This window comes from Neodiprion fabricii, chromosome 2 (assembly GCF_021155785.1).
Source record: "Neodiprion fabricii isolate iyNeoFabr1 chromosome 2, iyNeoFabr1.1, whole genome shotgun sequence".
NCBI lineage: Eukaryota > Metazoa > Arthropoda > Insecta > Hymenoptera > Diprionidae > Neodiprion > Neodiprion fabricii.
In genome coordinates, this window is record NC_060240.1 from 10873719 (window position 1) to 10888095 (window position 14377).

A 14377-nucleotide genomic window follows, 5' to 3' on the forward strand; every position below is an offset into this window, starting at 1 on the left:
CCCTGTTCAACATGCCAAACTCGCCGTCATCAACAAAAGTTATCGTCAGATGTTTTGGAACCTACTGAAACTTCTCGATGAAATTGATACCGAATTTACCGAATACCGAATTTCAAATTGCAACATTTCAAGCGTATGCGATCGTTACGGTACGTAGGACAAGATGCGTCGGTGGAGGATAAAAGCGGGTGTAAAGAAGCTCGCGTAGAGGAATTGACCGGAACGCGATACAAGATAATTCAGCATCGCCGACAATATCTGCATACACGTACGAGCGAAATTTTCATCTCATCTCGTCCACACGTCGACGGTCCGTTGTCAGTCAGCTCTTATCGGCCGGCTTTCTGGTTCTGTGCTCTCGGTTATTTTCTCTCCGCGAGACAAGTCGAACACTGTTTGTAACTTATTCCTTTCGAGAGGATGAAGAGATAACAACGATTTGATGAATTCGAATTGGCGAGATTTAGGCATCAGAGATAATACGGAGAAGTTTGTGCACCTCGAAGATAGAGAACCACTGCTAAACACTTTTATTTATATAGTCACGGAGTTTGAGACGAGACAGCTGGGCTGCAGAGTTTAGATAAAATCACTTTTTTGCCAGGCCCTGTTTTGTGAGATTTCAGATTAATGATGCGAAAAGAGTAATTAAGCCCTCACGGTACAGGTCCAGGCTTACCAACCACGTTTAGTGAATAAATAACTGCTCACTCAAAGTCTATATTTTTCGAATTTAGTCCACGTTTCGTCACGTCTATGAATATATCACGCTTTGAAAAGGGGTGGGAAAATACTGTGGAAAAAAAAATTGTTTTCAGTAACTAACTCGGAATATCACCTCTGACACAGTTTCACAATTTATTTTTAGAAATATCTCAATTTCTGTGCGGAACATTATTTGCGCAACATTTATAGAAATATCTTGATAATTATTAAGAAGTTCCGAGTTTTTTGTTTTTACAGTGTTTTTTTTTTTTTTTTTTTTTTCAACTGCAATTTGGTAAAATTGAGTTTTCCCGTTTCTTCAAAATTTCCAATTTTTCTCAGAAATCTGTACCAACTTCCCACGACGTGGTACCGTGAAAAAAATACGTAGATGTCCCGAAACCGGCACTTTTTCACATTTGTAATATAAATAATCAAGCTCGGTATAATGTAAATTATCTACTTCACAGATTGATCCGATTTCGACATTCAATTCGGTTTGGATCGAACCAGTCGAAAGCTTAAAAAATCGCAGTGTTTCTGATTTTGAGTGAAAAACCAAATTCCAAAAGAATAATTCAAAATTTTTCAAAAATTACTCAAGGATGACTCATTTTTAAATTCATTCTAGATCGGCGAGTCGTCTCAGGAATTGTTTCTACACATATCAAGTTATAGTGTGAAGTTATTTGAAGACATCCGAAGCCATGCAAAGCCACTTGAATCCATCACAATAATGTGAAGCGATCCAGCGTCACTTTAAGACAATGCGAAGTCATTGAAGATCATTGAAATTGTACAAAGTCAGGTGACGCTGACTTATCTCGTAATCCAAATAAACTATACATCATAATTCAAGGTCTGTAATAATTCTCGAAACTGTTTAAAGATTTTTCGAATCAAAAAACAATGTTTCTTTTTTTTTTCCATCGGTCAAAGATGTAAACAATTTTTTGAATTTTATTTTTTCTTTTCCACCCGTTTCCTCAACTCACGCAAAAGTGTCTTACGACCAAATGTTTGTTCTCACATTACGATTCTTTATTATCAAAAAAAAAAAAATATGACGCTTCTTTGAACAAAGAACAAAGCTAAAAGAAATCTGAGAGACAAGAGGTGGCACGACGAGTTGTAAATATGATTTAAATTCGATACGCAAACCGAAACTAATAATCCTCGGAAACACAAGTGTGACTCACGGACTTTGCTAACACAGAAGATGCGACGAGCATTTTAAGCAGGCATTATCCATCAAGCATATATACGAGCCTGCGTTCCCATTGCGTGGGCGTAAAATGAAACGTATCCCTTTATAAAACGCATTCGTGCGTCGTTGTTTGAACTGCGTGTCCTGCTAAGGATTGGCATTTCCTCCGTCAGGTATCCTCCTGCACGGCCTTTATATACGTGTACCGGATCAATACCGAATTCGGGTCTGCAGAGGCGCGTTTTGTCCTCCTTGTCACAGACGCGAGGTTCGAGTATTTTATCAACTGCGTGTAAAAGTCTAATATAATTTTCACCCTGTTTGCGGTTTTTCCAAATGCCTTTAAAGGTTGATTTTATTATTGTATGCGTACGGAGCATTCCACGCCAAATCTACCACGGTCTGACCCTTGACCTCATGGATATGGTCTACGATTTTTTAAATTGTCATTACCACCCTGAAAAGCAGTCAATCTTTTTTCAAGTTTTTATTTTTGGGCAAATTCATTTTAATCATGATTTGTGAAAACCAACATGCCATTGGACGTAACTTAAGATACTGGTCTTGGTTTTTAAAAATGATAAATAAAACGAATATACTGAAAATAAAAAAAAAAAAACAACTTGAAAAAAATCCGAGGGCTTTTCAGCGGATCAACGATGCAAAAAAAATCTCGGACCATATCCAAGAAATCCTGATCGATTTGGCGTGGAATACCCGATACATATGGAGCGTTCTAGTTTAAAAAAAAAAAGTCTTTTTCACACATTTTATCGACAGGTTTTAAAGTCAGGGCTGAATTATGAGAGAGAGGAAAAATCCGAAGCGATTAGGATCTTAGGATGGGTAATTTTGCATGGAATGCACCATCTAAGAGGTTATAACTTATTTAGTTGGAAGAGTAGGTGAATTTCGCACTACTTACGTTGTCTGTATTAGGTTCGGGCAGTAAAATTTCTAAAATCCTCCTGCAACAAAAAAGAAATACATCATTTAGTCAGTGATTCAAGAATCATCAAAAAAAAAAAAAAAAATCGGCAATAAAACTGACCTATCGAAACGAGAAGAAATAATTGAACGAAACTAAGTAGAAGCCTGAACATTCACAAAATTTTATCAGCTTATGTAAGAATAATTTGATCGAATACAGCGAAATGTAAATTCATACAATTTTCGCATTTATATCGTTCGTAAGAAGAATAAATAAATGAAATTCCATTATTTTTCAATACGTTTGATATTACTGTTTTTCCGTTTTAAACTTCCCAGTTATAAGTATAATAATAATCAAAACGAGAATCGAAGAATTTCGCCACTTCATTATGCGGTTTGATTTTTACGTATTATATGGGAAATTGATTTTGCACAAAATTTTTTCTGCTATTCTCTCAACTCTGAAACAGTACCCTGAATTTTTTCAGATTTTTTATCCAACCGGTTAATTATTATTTACAAATATTGAGAGTGATTTTAAAAAGTGCCTTTTTTTAAATTCATAAAAAATACTGAAAAACTGTATTTTCTTATCCTAAAATTTCAAAAACCGCGAGTCCACGATGAGCTGATTTTTTTTCAACTATATTCTAGCACTCTGAATTTTTTCATTAACTAAAACATCGTTTAATACCGTCTGAAAATTCAGAAAAAATTCTCAAATCGTTTATTTTTCTCTTAGATTATTTCTAGACCGGTTTCATTACGAAGTTGACGAAAAAAGTTGAATGTGCCAAAAGAATATACAAAACTTGTTCTATAATGGAACCGGCCTAGAAATTCTTGAAAAAGAAAATGCAGTGTCTGAAACTTTTTTTTTGAGAATATTGAGAAAGTTCCTTTTAAAAAACACTTCAAATACTTGTAAATAATTGAGCAGTTGAATAAAAAAAAAAAAAAACTGAAAATATTCAGGCTACGTTTTCAGAGTTGGGAAAATTGCAGAAAATTTTTTAAACAAAATCAGAAATGGCGAGGGTCAGACGTTACTCAGATTCGCATGGAATTCCCCATATACATGCAATATGTATAATAATTCCAACTAGTGCATCACAGCGGACAATAAGTCGTCTGTAGTATTTAAACCGGAAGCACTAGCTGGGTGCCCGTAACTGAGAAGCCATAAATCCGAGCTGCAGCCTTGCGGGCACTCTTTCTTCTTCGAATGCTTGAAACGAAATCGGATAAATCACCAACGCTGTAGCGTCTTACCAGCCGCAAGAAAAAAGCTAATGGCTGGTTAACGATACACGTACCCGGCCATTCCCGACGTTTGTACGAACGTTAAACACCTTTCCATTTGTAATTAAAATAACCGATTTCTTCAAGATTGAATTCCTGGAACAAAGTTCGAAACGAATTTAAGAAATCTAAACTGAAAACTGGCTTACCCGAAAATGGATACGTTTCGTTGTTTTTATTGAAAATTTCATCGTTATCTCAATGATCGGAAATCATGATGCACGAATTCTCGATTTTCTACACTGAGATAAATTTCATTTGTTAAAGTAACTAGAAAAAATCAGCAAAAAAAGGTATCGTTGAAAAAACTGTTTGAATATTGTTGGGATTAGGAAAAACGAGGTGCGGGTAACCATTTTAGCGCTATTGTTGGTACTTTTTTCGTTATTGCAACGCAAAATCAGTTTCTGAGGTTTACTCTACTTCGTTTTAGTTAAATCAGGCTTTAACGTCAATTTATCGTTGCACAAGCGTGAAATTTTCGCAACAGCATATTTTTTATTTATTTATTTTTTTTTTATTTTAGAGAGATATTTTTTAACAGACACTTGTCAACGCGTGTATCAAGCAACACATTTTGCATAAAAATGCCTGACCATTCCGCAGGGGCAAATACTGTTCAAAAAATAAAAATCTAAATGCAATAACCGAACTCCGATCAGACGCGAAGCTGCGATGTGAACTCTTTTAAAAACCAAGAATCGACGATAAAAATTAATTATGATATAAGCTCGCGCGTAAGCGGTGGAAAAAGCACGTTTAATTGATATCGCGACGTGTTTAACAAACGTGCCGTGAAGGTCACTGCAAGTATGCACGACTCACAAGACGCGTATAAGGTTAAGAATTTGAAGGGTCACTCAGCGATAAGCTCTGCACTCGTCCAAGATGAGAGGATGAACAATTAAATTCATTGTTAGCCAAGAAACGTTAAAGTCTGAAGACAGATTGATAGAGACGCGTTGATTTGTCGGTGTTTTTCCGCTTTTTAATCTTGTGAAAAAAGTCGGAATGAATTTGTTTCAACTTCTACGACTACAATGTTCACTTTTTATTTGTCCCAAGTGAGATATGATTGTCGTTGGAACTGGTTTCGAAGTAAAGTTTTGGAAAACTCGAAGATCCGAAAGAAAGGAAAGACAATGACCACTTCTGAGGTCATTAACCGGTTTTAAAATCTACCGCAAGGGATGTTAAAACTTAACACTTTGGTAACGAACAGACTAATTGGCTCGCAATTTCACCACGCGCAGCTTTTGTTCAGGTTCGAGCTTCGGCGACGGTGGTTTTAATTATCAACTTCGTAATTAAGGGTGTATGAGGTGTACAGTCCATTAAAAACAACGCGCAAACTCACTCGAGTCAAAGAAACGTCGGTAAATATTGACGAATCAAAAAATAAATTTATTGATTTCCTTAGAAAATGTTCAGTTTTTAAAAAACTTTTCGAAAATCATACTATTGGGGCTTTTATTTAATTGAAAACATGTGCCTATAATTTTTCACATACATCAAATTTCATTAAATCACAGTCAATTTTGTTACTATTTACGAGTCACTTGAGCAGAAATTTATATTCACATCTTTAGTCGACCGGAATAACAACTTGTGGAAAATCGATGTACATTACATAGAAGAAAATAAGTATATTATTACAATTAGATTCAAAAGAATAAGAAATAATCTTGACCTTAGACTTTTAGCTTGTAGGCTTTGTTTCAGCTTACATAAAATATTTTCTCGTCACTACGAAATAACAAATTTTCTATTCAAATTGTAAAATTTTTCCCTGACGTACGAAAATGAATCGATTATGTGGACTACCAACAAAATATTTTACAGAGAAAGAAATCATCGATTCAGCGAAACGAAAAGAAAGTTTATGTAACCAGTCTCGAATTTTTATAATCACTGAATTTTGGTTGTTTTCGATAACACCAAGGAAATATTTTTGCACGTGAAATTGGTCATAACTGAATTCAGTTATTCATTTGAAACCTCTGCGTCCCGATTTTTGCCTCAATTTCACCACTTTTCGACCGGACTGTACACCTGATACATCTTTAATAATCCAATAACACGCCTTTGGGCTGAATCTCTTGACAGTCATGAATCCTCTCCCTACAATCAGAACCTGAACCGACTCGCTGTGGAAGGGGAAAATAAGTTGGTTGAAATAAATATAGAAAGATACTCAAAATAGATATATCTATATTTAGCCTCGGTACTGATAGCGCAGTGATTCTCACATTTACATGCGCATAGGCGTACGCACAAGAAAGATCCTTCTTAGATCTATCATGTTTCCCACGTGTGATATAATCACAGCTTTACCTACACCGTCGTTTCTAAAGTACACAGACTCCACGCAGGGGTGATCAGTGAATGATAAGTGTGAAATAACGGGACGTTCGGAGATAAATTCGAATGATTTCTCATCATTTTTGTAAAGGAGTGAGAGGAACCAACGGACAAACACGTGTTTTTCACGTAGTCTTCTGCTTCTGCTGCTAACACCGAAAATTGTATGAATCTTGACTGAAAGCCAGTGTATTGGAGAAAATTTTCGATCTTATTGTTAGTATTTTAATTTAAAAAATTCTGCCAACAATCGACAGTATTTCATCGAAAATTTATAAACTTGGTATTTCACAGGATGTTCTGTAACCTAGGATTTTATAGGAAATTCTGCAACTTTTCTTTAGCATTTCGTATACAATTTTAGAACTTACGATTAGTATTTCACAGAATAATCTGCAACTTGGTATTTTATGAGAAATTATAAAAATTGTCGTTAGTATCTCGCAGAAAATTTCGAAACTTACAATACTTCGAGAATAATTTTGAAACCTGGTCTATGATTTTTCATAGTAAAGTATTCCAAATTCGAACTTATTTGAGCAAACTCGAATCCAGAGTATATTTCAAAACACTTTTTGTCACGTGTTGTCCTATCGAATACCGAGTGAAAATTATATTCGACCAACAAAAATGATCTCCGAGTTGTTTCATGAATGGAAAATATTGAGGGCGTAATATTTAAAGTACATGCGATCATGAAAATTACACGGTTCGAAGATTAACTTTATCGCACGACGAAAAAGTAAACATATCCTCCGGTCGACGGCGTGCCGTGTCCTTATATTTAGAAATTTTATACCGCGATATAATTTACATAACGTAACTCGTCTCGGTAGGAGACATTTATTTCCCGCCACGCAAGATATGATAATGAATTATTCCTAGGAGATAGAAATTTGGAGTAGGCGGTGTAATTTTAATACGTTTCTTCACGCTGAAAGGCGTGAACTATTCGCGCGGTTTTTCGACGTGAACGAATGAGCGCAGGTGAGAAGGTTAGTTCCAGTCGGATATAGAAACGTAACTAGCCCCGAACTATCTTTAGCTGTTGTATAGTCGGAGCCTAAATAATCGGACGCGAAGCCGAGCCTTGAAGTCCGCGGGAATCAAAGAGATTTCTGCTTCGTAGCACGGAATACAGCGTTTCGAACCAAAAACGCGAGAAAATAAATGTCCGTTTGCGATATCTTTTTCGATAACACTGATTCCGGCTCATGATTTTTCCTGTTTTATCCGCGATCGGTAAAATTGTTCGCAGAACGCAGCTGCGATTTTTGGAAACTGTAAAATGGAGGTGGATCAAAGATTCTATTGTGCTTGTGTACTTGATTATATATAGTGTAAATCACGCGAAATATAGCGATTCAATTAAAAAAATCGGGATGATAAACGTCCGCTTGTGACATCTTTTTCGATAACACTGATTCCGGCTCATGATTTTTCCTGTTTTATCGGTGATCGGTAAAATTGTTCGCAGAACGCAGCTGCGATTTTTGGAAACTGTAAAATGGAGGTGGATCAAAGATTCTATTGTACCTGTGTACCTGATTATATATAGTGTAAATCACGCGAAATATAGCGATTCAATTGAAAAAATCAGGATGATAAACGTCAGCTTGTGATATCTTTTTCGATAACACTGATTCCGGCTCATGATTTTTCCTGTTTTATCGGTGATCGGTAAAATTGTTCGCAGAACGCAGCTGCGATTTTTGGAAACTGTAAAATGGAGGTGGATCTAAGATTCTAGTGTACGGTTGTGTTTGGACAATTCGAAGGGCATGAGCATTATTTCAAATTTTGAATAATAATTCGCGACAGCTTCTGGATTATAGTCTAAACACTGCTCAAGTAACCAGTGAAAATATGTTAAGGGGGTCACGTACGCTGCTCGCATAGGCTATTTTCGTAAATCTGGGGCATTTCAAACGATTTTCAGAACATTGCCCTTTCGTCACAGCAGTTACCCTGTTCGTTTTTTTCTCTCCTGCTTCTTGTTCTTATTTTTATTTTATTTTTATTTTAGCCCCTAAAAATACGATCAGGTAAGAGTGTATGGATAGGTGCAGAGGGCTGTTGGATGAATCTGGTGTCGTAAAGTTCAGACCGCTGCAGGGCTAGCCAAAGGTCTTTGCTTATTATATCCGGGTCACATGACCGTACATTATGTGATAATTAAATTTCGCAATAATTTTATCTATCGAACACGTCTTATATACATACACTGCATGCGTTGAGAAAACGAAGCACGAGTTTTGAATATTTTTGACCAACTTAAATGGAATTGATCTAGCCGCAAGCTCGTCTCACAGAACGTGACTGTGAGACGATTATTCAGTGCTTCAAGGGACTGCGTAACAAATTGCTGTAATAAAACGGTATTGTGAAAAAATTTCCTCGACACGCAGAAGTGCTTGAAAGGTCCGTCGTTTTGAGGCTTCCATGTGTTACACACACCGTGTAGATATACGAACTCGTTGAGTGAGGATCTGGAAGCTGAATTGGTACGAGTAACGAGAGTAAAAACTGATGGGAGCTGGACGGAGGCAAAAACTGTGAGAAAAAGCGGGAAAATTTACTATTTCCTACCGCAAGATCTAAGAATTGACGAAGGAGGTGTGAAGTCAATCATATTTATGTGACGTTTCACGTGAAAAAAAATTTATGCGTTTTCACCCTCATAATTTTTAATTACACATGCCTGGTATTTTTCATCTCGTTTCACGTTGAACGTAAAAAGGCGAGTGTTTTTTCTTTCTTGTTTCTCAATTTACTGGCTTGTTTATTATTCTGCGATAAAAAAAAAGAAAATGCAATTCAATTTCGAACCAATTAATACAATATTTCGATGCGTTCGGATAGGCAAATTGAATTTTCAAAAAGACGAGAACTTTTTGAACAAACGGAAGTATGATTCGTTGAATTATAAAATGTCTGAAGAATTGAAGCATAGAAAGGTAAAAATATAAGTGAAAAATTGTATCTTCTTTCACCGTATATTTATTTTTGTACATTTTTTCAACATCTTTCTTCGTCTCAAATTTTGTATATTTTGAATATGCTTGTTTTAAAATTTCACGAATTACATCAGCGCACCTCAGAATACCCGACATTTTGACCCTTTCATTTTGTGGCGGTTCTACTTTTCGACCCCAGAACAAGATGAATGATAACGAGAGAAATTAGAAACTGTGCGGGCATAAGGACATTGATTTCACGTGGAATGCACCCTACGTAGTAGACACGCTGTAGATTCTGCGACGCATAGGTTAAGTAGCAATTCTAACCGGTACCTAAGCACAAATACAAGCATGCGTGTCACATGGACAAACACATATGCAGAAACGGCTGTGTAAACTTTGCACGTCTCAACGTTCTACAAGCACATGCGAGTCGAAACGCAGAAGAGTGTGTCAATCTAAAAATAGGGGTTGAATCCGTGCCTTGTTCTCCGTTTTTTACATCTCTTTCCTTCTCTTTCTCTCTTACGCGCTCTTACGCGGAGCAACGGCCAAAAGATTAAATTAAAATCCCGAAGAATGCGCCGGCAGCATGGCTCCAAGTATCGAAACGTCGTAAGGTGGTGCATTCGAAAGGGAAAAGAACCGAGAAAGAGGGAAAGAGAGAAATACGGAATGCTGGAGAGAAAAACACGTCTGCCTTTACAATAAAGTAGTCCAAAAGATGCAGTTTCCGAAATCGCAAACTTATTTTTATCACCGCTAAGTTTTTATGACCGATAGGATCCCGATGTTCAATGAATGAGAATATCGGATTGACGGTTTTTTAAGGCAGGTGAGTAATGCGTTCAATAAAGTTCAGATTATTCTGAAGATTAGCATTTCATTTCTAGATTAGACTGTTTATGAAAAAATATTTTTCCTCATTTTTACGATTTTTCCTGCTGACAACAAACTGCAGTCACGCATATTTTCAAAATCGAAATGCCCTACAAGTAATTTGCGTTTTCACATTATTGGCTTGTATGGAATATTCAATGAATGATGGGAAAAATATGTTGATCTATTGAAAAACAGATAATAGAAATCTATATTCATCTTTACTGTCTGATTGATTTTGATGTTGGATCAGCTGCCTGTCTTACGGATAAGTTCAGAAAATCTTAATTCACACTTTTTATTCTCTCTGTCTGGTCACTTCAAATGAGGTTTATAAAATCTGATAGAAAAGTTACAAATATTTGAATTACGCGCCTTAACCTCAAAGCAAATAAATCTCAACGGCAAATATATTTATAATATGATGTTTCCAACAACTTTCCTAACGTTTCTATATTTCTAATTTTCTAGATCATAAACGCCGTCATTTCCTACAGTGAGCAGCGACCTTGACGCTCAGAACAAGAAAAAAAAAAAAAAAAAAAATACGATTTGCCGAATCCGTCGGTAAGGTAGAAGGGTCGAAAATCTCGTCAAGAAAGAAAAACCCTAGAAATCACCATGTTTGAATCAAAACTCATACATCGAGAGAAGTGTTATAAACTCACTCGATTTGTGCAAAATGCGTAAGCTCTAATAACGGTTAAAATAACTGGCACTCTACTCGGTCGGTAAAGGCTCTATAGTGATCGTATATTACACGGAAGCAGGATGTGTAAAGTCAGATGAAAATGCTTGTAAAGTATTTTCGAATCATATGAAATCGAACTTGCACGACAAAACTTGACATTTGTATGATTTTAATATCTTCGATATAACAAAATAATCCTGTTTAATCATCGAATTGAAATGAGTAATTGGCTAGGGTGTGAAAGTAAATACGATTTTTCCCGACGTGTACCGTCGTTTCGAGGAGCAACAGGATCGCCAATCCTCGATCTGCATCTCTAAAGTCTTTCCGGAGCGTCGGTTTCGCTCTATAGGAAGCCCGGGGCGCCGGGGTAGGAAAGAGAAGGAATTCGCCGTCCCGGTTTCGATCGGTACATCATGGGGGTCGCGTGCAAATCGGTTCCTCGCCGTTCTAGCGGAGGCCGAGCCGCGAAGAGCGGCGAGCGTGAAATGCGTCGAAAATAGAAGGGGAACGGCTGAGGAATGCGATCTTGGAGAGGCTCGCGAGCCGGGAAGAAGACTAATAGCGTTTTCAACTGGCTGCACTGGGTGCGCGTTGACGATCCGTTGCGATATCCCTAGTTTTCAACCAATAGCAAGGGCGAAATCCTAGGGAAAACGCGATCGGTACGAACGCACAATCAGTGCAGCCAATTGAAGACGCTGTACGATTTTACCGACGGAAAAGGCGCGGGTGCAGATTTTCATCTGTTGCTTTTTACCCGCACTATGTTTGTCAGACTTTGAATTGTCGTACTTTTTCGATTCTTTTTCGAGCTGGTAGATTATAGATATTTTTTTGAAACTTTACTAGAAATATTATAATTATTTGAATTGATTTCGGCAGATTTATGGAAATATCTTGATAGCTTTCGAAAATTTCTAAATGTCATTCTGGCTTGGTTAAATATATCTTATTGTACAGAAATATTTGTCAACATTTTTTCACTTTAATCTTATAAAATTTGACTCCAGGGCTGGTTCCTAAAAATTTTCAAATTTCTCTCAAAACTTTCGCTCAGTTTTTCGCCACGTGATATATACCGGCAGAAATAATACGGAGAAAAACAAGAGCCCAGATATTTTCAGAACAAGACCGAAGAATCGCTCTGAAACATCTTGTAATCCTAAACTAATCTAAAAATAATATTTGAATAAATTTTCAGTCTCTTTAGTTATAAAATTTGATTGTGTTAATATTATCAAATCATACCTGCCAGTTACTTGAAAGAAAACGTTGAAATGAAAAGATACGTGATAAATTCGATATAATTCAATACAAAAGTTATCTCTGAGGTTAAATTCTCCGAAATGATCAAATATTTTCCCGTTCAAAATTTATCTAGGTTTTGTTAATTGAAAAATCTCCACTTCAGCTTACATACGTTGCGATTTAACTTGCGCTTTGCTCGAATGAACCTTGTACAAGGTGTGTGGATTATTCGTAACGCGCAGACGTTTGCCTACAAAAGTATCGTTTTTCGTGTCGGGTATACATTATGCATTATATACATACATACATAATACATACATATACATGAATGTATGTAAATGTATGTATCCCGCGGGGCGAGGGGTGCAGGATAAAGTCGTGTAGCTACTAATCCAATTACAAAATATAAACAGTCAACAACGCGTGCACGCGTGATATAATTTTTCCGACACGCACCGCGCGGTTCACGCATATATAATACAGGGTGTCCGATTATCATCGAGTTATCGAAATGCTTACCCGGAAATAGCATAATATCAATTCGTTTGTGAAATTGGTCGTTATCGAGAAATCGAACGCGAGGGCTCTTTTAAAAACCTTAAAATTTTGATTGGACAAATTTTTTTGACAAATTTACTCGTGAGATTTTTCAATGACAAGTGAAAAATGAAACACTATACAATTGTACACCTTATTGTGAAAAATTGATGTCCTCGTGTTTTTTATCAGAGGAAAATATTCTGAATTGTAATATCAGGTACCTGACTGATATGTTCGAATTATTACAGCGTGGTCCAATTTTTACAACTTAAAAGATGAGAATAAAAAAGCACGATGGAATCTGGAAATTTAATATCTATCTGTATCGGATTATAAATTTATATGGTACAGGGATCGAGCTCGATCTATCCTTAGCCGGATGCGGATAGAAATGAAAGAAAAATAAGTACGTTACAATGATTTATAACAGTCCGTATAATCGCTGGTGTATATATATATATATATTCCCGCGGCGATATTTTACGAGGAAGAAGTCTTGGCAAAGGCAGGTATGAAGGTGGGTATAATCGCGCATAGATCTTAGCGGTAGGAGAATGTTAAGACAGATATAGAACCAGCCACGCGAAACGAACTTCCGGCCTCGCCTGCAACGCAGGTGAGGAACACCTGTCTTTTCTGATTTTGAATTTCGCCATTCGTGCAATTTTATCATCACACGCGTTATTGCGCGTCTTTGTTAAAGACAACAAATATACGCCCGCTCTACATCATTGATAATTTCTCAAATTCGACAAATTGAAATCCTTCGGAGGTGATTTATACGTTTCAAAAATCGTAACGTGAGTTACGATTAAGCATAAATTTCTGAATTTATAGAAAAGAATTGCCAATTTTTTGTTGAAAGACGTTCCTGTTTGTATTTTAAATTATCAATATTTTGACGTTGAAAATTCTGTTTCAAGCGATGAAATATAAAAGTTTTTCCAAATGTTTCTAAAAACGTAAGAAATTTTTGTGATTTCGTTTCTAAAAATATAAATACGAAAAGTTCGTAACGCGACGGGAATTCCTTTCGAACGAAATTTTTCTCCATAATGAAATTTGCACATATTTTTCTGTACTCGAAGAAAATAATACTCTAAATCACACGCAAAACAAGAAGAAAAGCAAATGAAAAAAGTGCCACCCATCAACAAAAATTTAAGAACCTGAAACTATTCACTTTTTGGGACAGTTATCTAATGTCTGAAAAATATTTTGTACATTTTACACTGAAAACTGAAACTTTGATGTACAACAAAGCTTTTTTTTAGCGCGACCAACAGTTGTCAAGTTTTACCGTACCGGATTTATTTTGCCACCCGCAATTCTACGTAACACAAGCCAATGAATCTTGGAGTGAATATTTGAAAAAAAAAAAAAACAATCTAAACCCTTCAAATAAATGTAATGTTAACGTTTCACTAAAGTTTGAGATAATTCTGAGACGAGGTCAGGGTCGAAATGACATCGAATAACTCAGGCAATACATGTATATATATATATATATATATATATTGTAAAAGAAACGATGAATCGAACTAGGGA

General features: G+C 36.3%; 1 protein-coding gene across 19 annotated transcripts in view; it reads right to left on the reverse strand.

Annotated features, from left to right (window-relative positions):
• The window catches only part of LOC124174678 (probable GPI-anchored adhesin-like protein PGA55), a 116854-nt gene that overhangs the window by 73904 nt on the left and 28573 nt on the right, over positions 1–14377 (reverse strand). For all 19 annotated transcript variants that reach the window (XM_046554035.1, XM_046554029.1, XM_046554032.1 and 16 more), the window contains exon 2: positions 2838–2880. The gene's annotated coding sequence lies outside the window, so the exon portion shown is untranslated. The remainder of the gene's footprint in view (positions 1–2837; positions 2881–14377) is intronic.